Source organism: Eublepharis macularius, chromosome 3 (assembly GCF_028583425.1).
Source record: "Eublepharis macularius isolate TG4126 chromosome 3, MPM_Emac_v1.0, whole genome shotgun sequence".
Taxonomy (NCBI): domain Eukaryota; kingdom Metazoa; phylum Chordata; class Lepidosauria; order Squamata; family Eublepharidae; genus Eublepharis; species Eublepharis macularius.
Window position 1 is genome coordinate 72116856 of NC_072792.1, and position 14687 is coordinate 72131542.

A 14687-nucleotide genomic window follows, 5' to 3' on the forward strand; every position below is an offset into this window, starting at 1 on the left:
CTAGATATAAATGCTAAGAATAATACCTATAAAATCTATCCAGTATGTGGTAACTAGCCCTTACCAGGAGTGCATTTTGACTGTTGTAGTGCAGATTTGGTGCATACTCTATCAGTGAGGGTCCTTTTTTGAGCTGACTGGCCTGAATCTTCTGTAATCTTTGCTACCCTTTATTATTAAATTCTTGAGAAGGAATCCAGTGACCTTCCTATCATACTATCCAAAGCCCAGATACTTTTTTTCTTTTAAAAAACCTTGATGGCTGTGGTGACACAAGAGTAACAAATATTGTATTAGGTTATTACCATGTTTTGACTGAGATGCATACTTGATTTGAACATGGCACCTGGAAACTTTCTCCTGATTCCATCAGTCAGGGTTAATATTATGTGTACAGTAAAAAGATAACACTTCAACTCTATGCATTTAATCTGATTAATGTTAAGTGCTCTATTTTTTTCCCCTGTTGTCATGTTGGTTTCTTCTCTGAAAATTTCTTAGAGAAGGCATTATTAAAAGGACCTCTTACTAAAACTCCTCAGAACTACCTCCTAGTTAAGCAGTCCATTTCCTGACTTTCGTTGCATAAATGTTTTGGAAGACAGCAATCCTACTGTTGGCGGCAAACATTGGAATGTTCACCTTTTGTGTTGCATCAAGGCAGGGGCATAACTAAAGCACATATGCCATGTCTTCTATCGATAACTCCCCAATTCTATATCCATGGAAGGATTGTTTTCTTTTCCCAATGGCTGGGCCTCCTCTCGCCTTGGAGATGGGGTAGGGGAATCAGCAAGCTGACTGTGTGACCTGCTGGGGAAGCTCTTCATTGAAACATGTAAGTTGCTTGGCTAGTATATTTTAGTAAACTAAGTATTTTCTTTTCCTTCTAATATCCTGGTCCTTTTGAATCAATAAAGACAACTTACGGTTTAAGATAAAGATACAGGTTATATTCTCTCTGATCTTACACCTATGTGCAATGGGTGTTCTTATTTCCTCTCTGACATTCCTGAGCACCTACATTTCAATAGATGCTATCCTATGAACTTTAGGGTGGTTTAGGACTCAAGTTATTTTAATTTTATTTATTTCAGATTTCTATTCCACCCTCCCCGCGAGTGGGCTCAGGGTGGATAACAACGTATTAAAAATACAATTAAAAAAATCATGTACATTAAAAACAGCACATTTAAAACAGGATGGTGGACAGCCTTCACAGGAAGGGTTAAGATTTTATACACCCCTTTTTTCAAGCCGGTGGAGGCCCAGCCTCAGCCATATGCCAGCGGAACAACTCTGTCTTGCAGGCCCGGCGAAAAGATAGTTGGTCCTACTGGGCCCTGATTTCAGCAGACAGAGCGTTCCACCAGGTAGGAGCCAGGACTGAAAAGGCCCTGGCTCTAGTTGAGGCTAGGTGGGCCTCCTTGGGGCCAGGGACCACCAACAGCTGTTTGTCCCCTGATCGGAGTGTCCTCCAGGGAATATATGGGGAGAGACAGTCCTGTAGATACGCTGGTCCCAGTCCGCACAGGGCCTTATAGGTCAATACTAGAACCTTGAATCTGATCCGGTACTCCACTGGCAACCAATGCGGCTCGCGTAAGAACAGTGTTACATGCGGTGTTATATTCCTTGTAATCTTTAACCAATACGTTTTATGCATGGACACTTTTAAAGTGTATTCGCTTTGATCGAAATGAAATCATGGTTCTCCTGCGATCTGCACCATCATAAAACATTAATGGCAGCTTCGATTTGGTGTCTTGTTTTCATTTTCCATTGTAAGAGAATGCATTGGTGTAGTTTGGGTTTTCAGGGGGAATTGCAAGGAACATCCTTCTTTAAAAAAATTTTTTGCGCATGCATAGTAACGTTGCTACATTACTGCATCAGCTGTCTGTCATTCCCCTACCCTTCCAACAGCTCTTAATTGGACAGTCCTGTACCCACCAAAACTTCCTTGCCAAGGATTGGCTGAGGAATGTTTTTTTTTAATTTCCGTGCCTGCAAAGTTATGTTGCTATGTTAAACCAGCTGTTTGCCATTCCCCTACCCTTCCAACAGCTCTTAATTGGACACTCCAGTACCCACCAAAACTTCTTTGCCAAAGATTGCCATCTTCAGGATGCTTTATGCGCAAGCATTACGTGAGGAAAATGCTATCAAAGAGTGAGGGGGAAGTGATTTTGGTGCCCAGAAATTTGCTGTAAACAATTAGTCATTCGCCATCACATGACCAGGGATGGGGCAGTTGTGGCGGTGAGGGACAGTAAATGAATGCTCCGGTGGCCATTTTATGAGACCTTTCCTGAGCTCTACTGTGTGAAATAATTGGAAAATTATTCAGAACCGTAATATGTGTAGAATAATCTTTAGAAATGCTGGACAGTACTTATGGAACACAATTTAATTAACAAGATCACTCAGACACAACGCAGTAATGTGGCAACGTTACTTCCATTAATAATAATTTTTTAAAAAGGGAGGGGGGAGGTAGAACCGCAAGCCCTGCGATCGCTGTATGGCAGCACAAAACATAATTATAACGTTACATGTTTGAGCCCTTGGGTAGCTAGAATGTTGTAACATTAAGCACACATTCATTTTCAGGAGTTTAATGAAATCTGGTGATTGTGTTGATGTTCCAGCATTACTGTCGTTATGCTAAACAAAAAAAAAAGTGGGAAAAATGTTTCTGGAGCTGTGGAGGGTGGGTGTGGTTACCTCTGACAGACCAGTCAGCTCCCAGTGAAAAGAAGAGGGGGGAGTAGAGAAGCAGACTGGGAGTATTTGATCTGCATGGACAGAACTCGAAATAGAAGCGGCTGAGCAGCAGCTTAAAAAAAATTGTAGAATGTCCGCAGGGGGAAAAAACGGAGAAAACACATACAAAGCACGTATCTGCTTCCTATGACTCTCTTGCAGGTGCAGAAGTCAGGGGAAACATAGGAAGCAGAACAGATTCTGAAACACTGCAAAATGTCCATGTATAAAACATTAGTCCCAAAGGGTTGATGAGAAACACAGGGCCCCACAGCTAGGATCACTCACAATCCCAATGTGTAGTTTAGCCCACAACCACAAAACACTCCTGTTACAGTGGTAAAGTCTACATGGGGCACTCTGGGCTCTAGTTTTTCTTCCAACTGTCTTCTGGTTGTCCCAGTTATGAACTCAACTAAGGAGGTGCTCCAGCTTCCAGCACATTGTCAGGAAATTGTTAGGCTGCAGTACCAATGCTTACAGGCTATAGGGGATGTTCAGGCCTAGTCAGCCATAAGAATTTCTAATTTGGCTATATGCTAATACAGTGCCCCAAACAGGAAGCAGTATGGGCTGTGCAAGCAGCAGACATTATACAGGACTAAAAACAGTAAATAGAGAACTGTGAAATACCCTTGTGCTTTTTGAGAAGCTGCTGCAGATACGGATCCCAGGTCACCTGGTGGAGGTGGGGGATCCCCTGCTCCCACCTCGCCACCACTCACCTTGCATGCAGGGGGGGAGGGGAGTTAGGGGAATGGGTCTCCTGGGCATGCTCCTGTGGTGGCATAATGACATCAGTTCTGGGAGTGATATCATCACACTGCCCTGAGAGTGCTCCTTTGCTTTGCAGTGGGCCAATTTTGGCCTCAAACAGGCCGAATTGGGTCCATTTGGGGCCCCAATTGGCCTGCTGAGAAGAACGTGTCCCCCATCTGTACAGTGGGGTCATTTCCCAGAAGTGATGTCATTGTGGGGGCAAGTACACACGCGAGGAGTACACAAGGAGCAAAAAGGTGAGCACCAAGGTCCCCCCCCTCCCCGAGAAGGTAAGGGTACCTGGCAACCCTAGATGCAGAATTAGCAATTGCCCTGCCTGATTTAGGAACCCATTTTCTGCCAAAGTTCTCTGTTAAACAAATTATAAGGGCACTATGAATCTTTAATTCTAGCCTTGTTCTCATATAAAGGAAACTAAATCACATTGCAGTGGCTTTGCCAATGTTGACAAAAAGCCCCCCCACAAGCCCTACAGAGCAGCACCTAGCCTTGCTCTTACTTTTGAGCAATGCTAGAAAAGCCAAACCTTTTCTGTAGAATTTCCAGGAAATCTGTTTGCAAGGGCACAAGATAAATATGAAGAAAACAGTTTGGTCTAGGCTTTCACATTGTTTATTTAACTGATGTCATTAAGCCAATAGGGTCTCAAAGGTCCCCCAAGCCAATAGGGCCTCAAAGGTCAATACTAGCATCTTGAATTAGGCCTGGCAACAAATTGGGAGCCAATGTAGATGGAACAAGACTGGAGTGATATGGTCCCTATGACCCACTCCAGTCAACATTCTGGCTGAAGCATTCTGTACCAACTGTAGCTTCTGGATAGTCATAAAGGGCAGCTCCAAATAAGAGTCTGTTGCAGTAATCAAAACCAGATGTTACCAGGGCATGCACCACAGTGGCAAAATATTTCCCCCAAGAAAGGGCCCCAGCTGGTGAAACATACTCCTGGCTGGGATCCAGGAACACCTACAAATATGAAACTGCTCCTTTAGGGGAAGTGTAACTTCATCCAGAACAGGAGATATCCTCATTCCTGAGTATCTCCCCCCCCCCCCCAGTAGCACCTCTGTTTTGCCAGAATTAAGTTTCGGTTTGTTAGCCCTCATCCAGTCCAAAACTGCCTCCAGACACGTTCATGGTTTCCACAGCATCCCTGGCATGTGCTGGAAGCACAAGATAAGAGCTGAGTGTCACCTGTATATTGGCATCAACTCAGCCCAAATTTCTGGATGACCTGTCCCAACAACTTTACATAGATGTTGAAAAGCATGGGGGACAAGATGGAATCTTGGAGCACTCCTTAGGCCAGAGGCAGGACAGCAGTGGCCAGCATCACACTCTGAAACCTATCCTCAAGGTAGGAGGAATGGAACCACTGTAGAATAGTGCCTCCCAGTCCCAATCCTGAAAGGTGGTCCATAAAGATACCATGATTGATGTTATCAAAAGCTGCTAAGAGGTCCAGGATCGTTAACAAGGTCACACTTCCCCTGTTCATCTCCCACTACACGTCATCCACCTGGGTGATGTTTCAGTCCTATAACCACGCCTGAAACCAAATTGGAATGGGAATGGCTGGAGCTGGCCAGCCAACACTTGCTCAAGAATGGTACATTTAAGACTGGATGGTAGTTATTCAAGTATCCTGGGTCCAGAGTAGGTTCCTTCAGGAGTGGATGCACCACTGCCCACTTCAAGGTAGGGGCAACCACCCCTTCTGTCAGGAAGACGTACTCTCTCTCTCTGGCCCAATCTATCTCTCCCCCACCCCCCACAACAATTTAAGTAGCCAGGAGGGGCAGGGGTTGTACAAGCAGGTGGTAGATCTCAGACTTCCAAGGCTCCTGTCCACATCCATACAACTGGACAAGTTGGAACTCTGGGACCATCCTATCCTGCCACAGCTAATGTAGAGTCTAAATTGGAACAGATGTGAGAGATTTTATCCACAAAGTGCTTAGAAAAATTGTCAGAGCAAGGTGCAGAGCAGTCCACCTCCTCCTTTAGGCTGGAACTCGATAGGCCCGTCCACCTGAAACTGTTCCTTGGGTCTACAATGTGTGGATGCAGGGGTGCAGGAGAAATGTTGGGTTTTTTTGCCACCATCTCCACCACCATTTTTAAAGCTGTAGCCCATGCCTTGTCAGATTTGTCCCGTCTTTCTCACATTTGCTTTAGCCATCTGCCTTATCTTTTCATCATCCACAATAAACCAAGCGGCTGTGTAGGCTATTAGACTTGAATTAATGAAGGTAAATATTTTGTTTTAATTGGAAGTTGATGCTCTCAGCTGTGGTTCACAATGGAGCTAGTGGCTTCCTCAAGGTAATAAAATTAATGCTGATGGCTCCCGTGGAAGAAGAAAAAGAAGTCCTTGTGGGTGAGTCAGAAATGAGGAAATTCTCCTATCAGAAGAGAAGAACTGGAATGATGTGGTTTATTAAAGAAAGCCACATAGACACAGTGAAGTTGAAGGCACAGTGAAGAACAAATGCAATTCTTTTCATTTATACTGTTTTTGTGTATCTTGAGTATCTTATGTAAAGTTGTGTTGCCTGTGTTTTAACATGTCATTTTCCTGCATCTTCAGATCAAGGCACAAGCTTCAAGGCACAAGCCACAGCTTGAAACCTACTAGAAATCTTCATTAGGTTAACTTGGAACTGATGTCAGGATTCCAGACCTAAGCATCAGTTCTGTTATGATTCCGTCTCTAGATGTACAAGTGAATAATCCCTCCCTTATCTGCTCTCTTTACTGCTTTTGTTGCGTACCACATCTGAGAATGAATAATGAAGCTTGTTAATATAAAATTGGAATTTGTTCCTATAAACAAATTTCTAATTCCACTTCTATACTATTTATGCTAACATCAGCATCTCAAGAGGATGGTGATCTGTAATCATAGTATTTTATTTGCTCTGTATAATGTATTGGCTTTTGCAGCTTGCCATACTAGAAAGTGATGGAATTCAGATTATCAAAAGCATTTTCATTTTCTAGTTTCAGTTCAGCTCTTGATCGCAGCCACTTCATTTAAAGGTTTCCTCCTCATGGATCTTTGTGATTAAGTACCTTCTGAGTGTTCTCTTCATCATGCTCCTTGACTGATTATTAAACTAGAAGCTTTGGTCCACAAAAACTGTAGGTGTGGAGGCAAAATTAGCAAAATGTTAGGTACCAACTACTATATTGTTACTCCAACATGCAGAAATATAATTAACAGAATAATCCTAAACAGTTATGGTCTTCAAAGCCCAATGAAATTAAAAGGACTTAGAAGGGTATAACTTCGTTAGGATTGCACACTTGTATTATGGGCAGTTTGTAGGGGCTACAGAGATGCTATTAATCTAATGTGTAGTTGTGCTTGAGAAGTGCCATTACATGAACAAGCTGCTGAGGATGCGTCACAGCAGAAGAAAGGCATTCTGTCCATGGAACATCTTGTATGTTGCCTGAGAAAAAATTTAGACATGCACACAGACTTTTATTTTTAGAAATGCATATTTTTAAGCTGTATTGCACGATATGAAAGATATCCTCTTTCATCATTTCAGGAAGTTGGTAGATCACAAGTTGGCACCTCTTCAGAGTAAAGCTACATGTTAGGTGGAAGAGCAGTGATCAGTTCTCCCCATCCCCCTTTTTCTGCAGCTGATTTCTATCATTAAGTTTCAGGAGTTCCAGTCCCAGCACTGCATGTGTAGTTTGACCCTGAAACAACTGCTAAGATCCTTTTGTTTTTCCCTCAAGTGAATAATAACCTTGGTTTGCTGAGCCTTCATCCTCCCCTACCCTCCCATCATAAATTTGCAAGCAACATTATAGCACTTGGAGGAGTGAAACAGATTGAAGGCTCTTTAAAATGTGTAGAAAGTTTCTTAGAAATGAGGCACAAGCAGCTAGTTGATGTATGTAGTTTAAACAGATTGCTACTGTATGTTTTATTCATAAGAACCTTGAAAGATTTGCAGTCTCAGACTTCATAAGCATCATTTTGCGCAGTCTTTAGCTTACAGGTAAAAATCTGTGAGTTTTTAATTTTGTTTGTTTTTAAGATTTTGGTGTATGCTGTCTTTGAAGTTAAAATTTAGATGTGGTACCAGAATGGCACTCAGGCTAGTTTTTCATAGTGTTTCCATTCTGCACAACTACACTCATTTTGGTTAGTGATTCCTGACTTTGTATGACTCACATGCAAGAGCTACCTTGACCTACTTTATGAAATCTTTCCCCCTCCTAACAGACACCTCTAGCATAAGGTCTGCTCCCTACTAGTAGCATAAAATAATTGAAGTGGATAACACTCCCATTACAATATCTTTAACAGCTCTTTTAGTTGTCTTTTATGTTCAATCCAAGGACCTCTATGAACTGAGATGATTTGGCATTCCCAAATTCTGTCACAACCTCCATTCCCAAGTACTTACTAAAAAAAATTGTTACAATTTGGATTCCAAAGCAGCGCACAGGAATAAAAATCAATATAGATATATCAAGTGGAGGTTCTTAGGTGGAGCTGTTATTAACACAATGAAAGGGTACTTGTCTGCTCCCCTCTTCATCATGCTCACTGGAAACAAATGCAGTCTCAGAATTAAACAAAAAGGATCCTGCTGCATTAATGTCCCTGCTGGCAGAGACCTCGAGATATATCGAGAATTCCTGATTAAAAGGTGTTCCGTTCACAATGACCAAATATGGGCCAGTTACAATTATCTCTAAAACCGCAGCTTCATCAGATAACTACTCCTGCTTCCCTTATTTGGAGTTCTTCCCAGAAGTTAGAAGCTATCTCTGATATCACCATACTTAACTCTCAGTACATCTTCTAAACTTGTTTAAGGAACCTCATCACTACCTGAGAGATTTCTTGATTGCTGGTGTTCGTCTTAGATAGGGTGCATTCCTTTAAGCTGGGTGTAAAAACCTAAGCTAGAAACCATTGTGAATGAGAGACAGCAGAAGGAAGGTTTTCTTCCTTACATTCAGGCTATCCCAGTAGGAAGCTGGAACCAAACTGTAAAAAGCACTCATTCACATGGGCTCATGTCTAAGACACATGTATTCTGACCATGTACTGTAGTAATTTCATATAATGAGTACACTTTCTCTTAAGCCATTTAGACTGCATTCCTTCCAAAATTCAGTGAGTACAACGATGTACAAAACAATCTAAAACCACAACCATCAATAAAACAGTAAGAAAGGATTCGGTTTCGTTTTCGCAGCCATGTCAGACGCTCCTCTCGGCAGGTCCGAGAGGAAGCGGCCGAGCCACCTGGCCGGGCGGCTGATCTGCAAAGGTTAGCCCCCAGACTCTCAGGCAGGGAGTCTGAGTCCGGGACGCGGCGGGAAGAGCCCTCTGACAGATCGAGGCAGGGGGTAAATCGCCCGTTTGTCCCTATGGAGGCCGGCAGACGAGCGCGGCACCCAGTGTGCTGCCGGGCTATGGAAAACGGCAAGGAGCAGGATTAGGCGAAAGCCTGCAAGTAAGCGAATCCCTTCTGTTACTACAAGCGCATGTGAGGAGTGGTGGGGTCTGAAGGTTAGAAGACTCGGATTTTTCCCCCCTCATAGAGTCTCGGAAGATTGGCGGTTCCCCCCCCCCTAAAATGGCAGCGAAAAAGCAGAGTCCTTCTCTTGGCAAGTCAGTTACGGCGGCCTTGCAGAGGGGCGAGACGCTTGAGGAACTGGTTAAAAGAGCGGTTATGGAAGCCATAAAACCCTTTGTTGACAAGCTGAATGAAACAGATCAAAGGGTGGGCTTAATTGAAAGCGATGTGAAAGCCATTAAAGAAGCAGCGGGGGGGGGGGCAGAGAAGTCTGCCCGGGAAAGTGCGTCACTTACGAGAGCAGCGAACAGGGAATTAAAGTTGGTGGAAAATCAGCTGATCGGATTGCAAGTGGAGCGAACACAAACCATTTTGCGTCTCCAGAATGTTAAAGAGGAGGAAAAAGAGGATTTATGGGAACTCGCCTCGGAACTTTTAGCGACACCCGCGAGGGCAACTAAAGAAGTGAAAAGCGCCATTTTGGGAGTCCGTCGGGCATCTTCAAAATATGCAATGAAGCGGCAGCTGCCTCGCGAGATTGTTATCGAGTTTTCATCTAGGAGGGTCCGGGACAGTATCCTATATAATTCATACAATGCGGAATTGGACTTTCTGGGAAATAAAGTCAAGATATTGAAGGACGTTCCATTTTTAGTGCGGAAGAAAAGATTTAAGTACAAGATGTTGGCAGTTCTCTTGAGGGAACGGGATATAAAGTACAAATGGCTACTCCCGGAAGGAATCGGGTTTAGTTATAAAGATAAAGCTTACAAGATTAATTCGGAAGATCAGCTAAGGGATTTTGTGGATAAAAATTCAGAATTTGGACCAGACACCAAGCAAAGAGAAGAGGATCCGAAACCTGAAGGGAGGGGGGAGGCAATGAGCGCTCCAGCGGTAGCTGCGCAGAGGGAATTGTGCCTGAGGCCCAGGGGAGGGAAAAAGTTAATTTGAACTGTAATTTGTAATTCGTATGATCAACCACTCCGTCACTATTTTATTAAGCTATTTTTTACTATGGCAGTATGAAGGGAAAGCATTGAAATGTAGTGTTTAGTGTTTGTAGGTCACCTTTCCCTTTTTTCCACCCCTCCTTCCCTTTCTCTTTTTTCTCCCTTCTTTCCCATCCCTTGTGCTATTGTAGTCTTTTGTAGTTACTGTCTTGTAGGTTATGTATGTATGCAGTAGTTTTGTATGTTAGATATTGAAAAATAAAAAATATTATAAAAAAAAATAAAACAGTAAGAAAGTACTCATGATCAATAAAACTCAGGGCAACTTGCTGAAAGAATTTGCATCTAAATTAAATATGCAGTCAACCTCCAGCTCAAGACACCTGTTGGAAATGCTGGATATCTTTGCAATTATGAAAAAGGTATTAGGGTTGGGTTCTAATATTTGTAAATATTCTGTGTAAGATGGGAGTTCCTATAAATTAAAAAAAACATCATTTCAGTGTTGTGATTTAATTTTTGGCAGAGTTTAAGTCTGGAGGCATTTAAACAAACCAAAATGCAGCATTAGCAACTTTATTAAAGAAGTCTTTCTTGTATGCTTAAGCCAGTGGCACTCATGTAGAAACTTGCATCTCCAGATCCATAACTAATAGGCATAGAAAATGCAAATAAGAGGCATGTTTGCTTTGAGAAAGGCCTGAAGCCTTTCTCTGGGTCATAAAGCATAATTATCTGCCTTTAAAACTAATCCTGAAGTAATTTGTTTTGTTTCTAAAAATTATATCTTACTCTTGTTGGCCCGCACTATACACTTGCATAGGGCACTGGAATAAATATTTGGCCCTCCTAATGAATTTTGCATTTTTTTATTTGTATTTTATAGCAAGTTACAACTTTTAAAAACTGGTGCACTTGATTATTCTAAAATACATGAAGTAAACATTTACAGCTGTTACAGACAAATAGTTCTGCCTTGAGACTTGGTAAAAAACACTATTTCACAAGAAAATAGGGATACGCTTGTAACAACTCAATTATCACACCATGGATTGCTGCTTAGCCACCTCATTATTTCATATGACTGAAGGCATTACTTTGCTGTATACATTGATTCTGCTATAGCTTGTATTCGTTTAGAAGACAGCACATTTGTTGTGGTTCCTCAGAAATATTTGTACCTTTTGTATTGACAACTGTAGACTGTGCAGTTCACAGAGGCAAGCAAGACACCATGTAAAACTTCCCCCCCCAATGACAGTACTTCCTCTGCTTCACATTGTGAATTTAAGTATGCATGCAAGGACAAGGAACTTCCCATCCAGATCTGCTTTTCCATAAAATGTCTGCAAACTTACACTGTATTCTCACTTTGCAGCTCCTCTACGGCAAATCCGGCTTCTAGCCCAGCCTGAATTGGTCCTATCGCAACTCTTTTTGTCAACCCACCCTTCTTCAGCAACCTCTACTCACCCCTCCCCAGTCTTGCTGTGAGTGTTGGCGTTGAGGGACAATCACCTGCTCAACTATTGTTCCTGCCCAGAGACCCATGTTGGGTGAAAAAACACTCCAAACCTCAAGGCACTCAAAGACACTGTAGGGTGTTTCTACAATACCTGGAAAACTCAATGTGCAATTTTTTTAAAAAAATGTTGTAAGCTAACCAGTACAAAAGTGTGTGTGTGGGGGGGCATAATTTAACTGCATAATGAGGTAACTGCATAAGGAGGACTGAATATGCTCCAAGAGGCACAAAGTACTGAGCAGTTGAAAGCCAGTTACAAGAAAGGAAGTAGATGGGGTTAGCCTACTTAAACTTCTGAGTTTCTAGAATGCTCCAGGGAAAGATATTGGGTGGGGTAGCATTTCTCAATTGTCCTCCCCTGTAATTCTTCATTAAGTCCCAACTTCTTAAATGCATTAAGAACCATTTCCATGCAATAATGTACTTGTAGGTGGTTGGGCCCTTTTGGATCTCCCTCAACCTGTTAAGAGTATACCTGTTCTCCCTTGCTTGGTCCCTGAAGAAACTTTCCCCTCTTGGGTATTTTGGGACACAATTTTTCTAAGACTCTCTAGTCAGAGTCCCTTGCATTTCTACCTTCCACTGTCTTCTACTACTACACTTTAATACTTTTAGTTGTAAAGCTTAGAATTCGCTATATGAGCACCAGAGCCATCCCACATTGCCTCCTTTGACCAAAGCTAAAGAAAACAAATGTGGTCTGTTTCTCATCTGTCAGTTGCTACTTTAGTGACCTGTCACTAGCTTAGGGTGTTCTGCTGCACTGCGCATAACAACTATGTATGTAGATTGTTAAACCTCTAGAAACTCTAAGTAGACTGCAACCTGCATCATGTATGAATAAAATGTACATCACTGCCATAACCATTATTCAGTCTTTAAATGGTCTACTGAACCTTCTATTCAGCTTTTCACCTATTTTTTCAGTGTGACCCTGAGAAAAGTTATGCCCTTCTAAGCTCACTGCAAACCATATTGTATTTCTCTTGTGTTATTTTTAAATGTTTAAAGATCCACAGAAGCTACCTTATGGCACAAACAGGCCCAAGCAGTAGTACAACTCCATTCAGTTTTTACCATTTTATAAATTCCCCCGAGTTTCAAAAGCTGTTTTCTATAAAGTATGAAAGATCTTTGGGGGAAGGAGGAGGGGGAAGAGAAAAAGTTCAAAACTACTTTGCATGCATAAAACTAGTTGTGCACTTCTTTGAATATTGGTTTATGATTCCATTGAAGCATAAATAGTGGTTTGTATTTAGCATAAAAGAGATGGAGTTATGCGTTTGTTTTACAAATTATACATGTTTTCTATTCAGCAGGAGTTGTTCTAACTTTGACTGTCAAGAATTATGACAAGACTACACAAAGATGTTTTGTGGTTTCTGCACATCTGCTTAGCAAATGATGACTGCACATGCGCATCCCAGCCTGGCAACATGTGGAATTATATCTATTTATAGATTTGTTAGCTTTTCTGAGTAGCAAGAAACCTTGGGCAATCTTTACAAGGAGGGATTATCCTAACAACTTTGTAAAAACCTGGTTACCTTATCACGGATCTTGCAACAGAATTAACGCACACACAAGACTGAAGAAAATTTGAACGGCCAGTATTAAATTGTGTATTACTCACGACTGGTTATGTCAAAAGAGACACATTAAACATGAACAAAGATTCAGTCATCTTACAGAGTTGTTGTCTTGTTTTAGAAACCATGTGTTTGCAAAGTGTATAAAATTAACTTCCCTTGTAGCCTGCTTCTGCACCATTTAAATTAATGGATTCTGTTCCTTTATTTCCACAACAGCAGGATCACCAATGCTGCTGGACACTGCTAACTGCTGGACACTTTTATGCCACTTTCAATGAAACAAGCCCATATTTTTGCACAGGTGCCTTGTCTTTTTGTATCCTATCAAATGTAGAAGATATACACATGGTTTTATTGTCAAGTATCCTTGACAATAAAGTCAAGTAATTTAAGGATGGCAAAATAGGCTGAGTTTTCATACCAGATGCATGCAATTTCCTACTTAGAACTGATAAATAGCACCAAGGCACACAAATATAGAGTTTAGTCATATCCCCAAATATCAATCAGAACTCTGTAGGTTGTTTGATGCACATCCAGGTTCTTTATATGCTTCTCTGCAATAGTGATGGTTGCTAAACTAAACAGGAAACCCTCAACACATGCTCTCCATGTGCCCATAGGAAGAACTTGCTGGATGAAGCTGCATGTTTTTGTGGGCCTTTAACAAAATGTCACATGGAACTGTATGATGTACAACTATAGTAATCTGCTTCCTTATTGCTTAACAATGTGAGAAGGCAATTTGGTGAGAAGTTGTGTGAGTACTTAATGCTGTCCCTCTTCACTCTGTCCTCACAAATTGACTCCTGCAAGGCTCCAGAGGCATGTTTGTAAGAGTAAGTAATAATAATAATAACTGCGCTTTTATACTGCTCTTCTAGAGAGATTAGTGCTCCACACAGGGCAGTGAACAAAGTCAGTGCATTATTATCCCCCAATACAAATGGGAAGCTGGGGCTCAGAAGAGTTGCATACCCAAGGCCACATTCTGAGCTCATGGCAAGAGTGGGATTTGCACTAGCAGAGTGCAGATTTCCAATCCCTAAACTATAGCAGTGTCTGATACATTAACAGCGCAAAGTAATTATATTTGAAACATTATTCTTTGTATACATGTCTGAAGATTTTCAGGGTGTAAGTTCTGACTCTTGCAAGCTTACACCCTAAAATCTTGTTGGTTTCTAAGGTGCCACTGGACTCAAATCTCTTTGTATATATGCTTATTCTTTGTATACATGCTAATTGATTCTCATGTTCAAAATATATACAGCTGAATGTGCAATTAAAGTCAATTTAACCAGGTTCTGGTCCACAATTTTATTTATAAAGTGAACATGTCTTCTTACAGGTGTCTGTACATACATGCAGAATGTACGTACATTTCCTGTAATGAGTGAACAGGACTATGATTGAACTGGAAAGGTGAATTTTGGCAGGTAGTGCTTTTCACCCTTGTCATAATGTGATATGTTAAACTGCATCTGCTGAAAAATTCAGTCTTCTACATGCC

General features: G+C 41.6%; 1 long non-coding RNA gene across 1 annotated transcript in view; it reads right to left on the reverse strand.

Moving 5' to 3' along the window:
• The window catches only part of LOC129326513 (uncharacterized), a 46957-nt gene that overhangs the window by 31715 nt on the left and 555 nt on the right, over positions 1 to 14687 (reverse strand). The window lies entirely within an intron of this gene.